The sequence below is a fragment of the Staurois parvus genome, unplaced genomic scaffold (genome assembly GCF_062004578.1).
Source record: "Staurois parvus isolate SC_StPar_1 unplaced genomic scaffold, SC_StPar_1.0 ptg001278l, whole genome shotgun sequence".
NCBI lineage: Eukaryota > Metazoa > Chordata > Amphibia > Anura > Ranidae > Staurois > Staurois parvus.
In genome coordinates, this window is record NW_028319074.1 from 34,338 (window position 1) to 36,601 (window position 2,264).

At 46.0% G+C, this 2,264-nt stretch overlaps 1 non-coding gene across 1 annotated transcript; it reads right to left on the reverse strand.

Moving 5' to 3' along the window:
• Positions 1 to 1,867: 1,867 nt before the first annotated feature.
• On the reverse strand, positions 1,868 to 1,974 carry LOC149437647 (U6 spliceosomal RNA). Its single transcript, XR_016308031.1, has one exon. It is a non-coding gene; the product is annotated as a U6 spliceosomal RNA (small nuclear RNA).
• Between the last annotated feature and the right edge of the window lie 290 nt (positions 1,975 to 2,264).

The window sequence follows — 2,264 nt, forward strand, 5'->3', positions numbered from 1 at the left end:
GCGTGGGTTTCCTCCCATACTCCAAAGACATGCTGGGACGTTAATTGGATCCTGTCTAAATTGGCCCTAGTATGTGTATGTATGAATGTGAGTTAGGGACCTTAGATTGGACGCCCCTTGAGGGTTAGGGACTGATGTGAATGTACAATATATATGCAAAGCGCTGCGTAAATTGACAGCGCTGTATAAGTACTGGTAATCAATACATCCCTCTACTGATTTGTTTACAAACACCAGCCGGCTAGGGATCTGTCATTTTGTAGTGGTACTACTACCTTCTAATCTTATAGCTTTGTTTACAAGCAGCTTTAGTCACACCCATATTTGGTTAACGATGCCACCTAGGATCCTCTTCTGATCTGTTTACATACACCAGCCAGCTGGGGATCTGTCATTTTGTAGTGGTAGTGCTACCTCCTCATCTTCTAGATTTGATTTCAAGCATCAGAGATGGATTTGGTGAGAAACATATTTGGTCAATGATGTCACCCAAGGTCCTCTAGTGATTTGTCTGCAAGCACCAGTCGGCTGGGGATCTGTCATTTTGCAGCGGTAATGGTTCCTCGACATCTTCCAGCTTTGTTTGCAAACATCAGCAAGGGGTTCTATGAAACGTGTCCATGCTGAGTGTGTTTACTATGCAGCATCAGCACAAGATCTGGAATCACTGCAGTACTGGTGGCTATTACTGGGATTCTTCACCTCCAGGCCTATAGGTACGGCAAAATGGACCAATTTAACTATGTAATAAAATGTATACCTGGAGTTCAACCTTGAGCATATACTGTATATATATATATATTTGGGAAGAATATTTTTAAAATATATTTCAAATATATTTTTCTTCCAACCTAGAAAGGAGGACTCCAGTTGGCAGCAAGAGTCGCTTGCATCCTAGCAACAGAAGACATTCTAGGAGTCAATGACCGCCAGCACCCTAGCAACCAATAGGCTGCCGTACACTTGTATCCATGTAGTTGCTCAAATGCTAAATGCGTACAGCACAAAGAGCCCCTTTTAACCTCCTGGTGCCGGCCGAACGCAAATGTGAGGCCTCCTGGCGTCTGGGCCTAGACACCGAGCTGCTGCACATTTGCGTTCTATTAAAAAAAAACATATGTGCTGAGAGCGCTCCCAGCACACACGTCCGGTACTCACGGAAAGGTTCCCGGTCTCTTCTTTTGATCGGGACCTTTCCCGATCATGTGACCACCGTGACAGCTAATCACGGCGGTCACATGACCCTAAAACCCCGCCCCACCTCCCGGTTTCTGGAACCCTTAAAGGGCTGGGAGGCGCCGGCACCAGGGGGTTAAGCAGCTTTTGCTTCTTTTGTATTCCTTCACAGTCCCGGTCGCTGTATTTCGGTCCTGGCTGCCTATGGCCATGTGCACATTCCTTCAGATTCTATTAAAATAATTGCCTTCCAACAGTAAAGGAATGTGAGTTCAACCTTGAGTATATATATATTTGGGAAGAATATTTTTAAAATATATTTCAAATATATTTTTCTCCCATATGGGTTGCAACCTAGAACGGAGGACTCCAGTTGGCAGCAAGGGTCGCTTGCATCCTAGCAACAGAAGACATTCTAGGAGTCAATGACTGCCAGCACCCTAGCAACCAATAGGCTGCCGTACACTTCTATCCATGTAGTTGCTCAAATGCTAAATGCGTACAGCATGAAGAGCCCCTTTTGACCTCCTGGCGCCGGCTGAACGCAAATGTGCGGCCTCCTGGAGTCTGGGCCTAGATGCCGAGCTGCTGCACATTTGCGTTCTATTAAAAAAAACATATGTACTGAGAGCGCTCCCAGCACACATGTCCGGTACTCACAGAAAGGTCCCGATCTCTTCTTTTTTTTTTTTTAAATATGGAACGCTTCACGAATTTGCGTGTCATCCTTGCGCAGGGGCCATGCTAATCTTCTCTGTATCGCTCCAATTTTAGTATATGTGCTGCTGAAGCAAGCACCCGATGTCTTCTTTCGATCGGGACCTTTCCAGATCATGTGACTGCCGTGTCAGCGAATCACGGCGGTCACATTATTATTATTATTATACAGGATTTATGGCGCCAACAGTTTGCTCAGCGCTTTACAATATAATGGGAGACAATACAGCAACAATACAGTTCAATACAAGAGGGGTAGGAGCAGGGGCGGACTGACAACTCATGGGGCCCCCGGGGCAATAGGGGATCATGGGGCCCCTGTGTCCTTGCCCAAACTCAAAAAAGCCTATGAAAAAGGTACCAGGGGCATC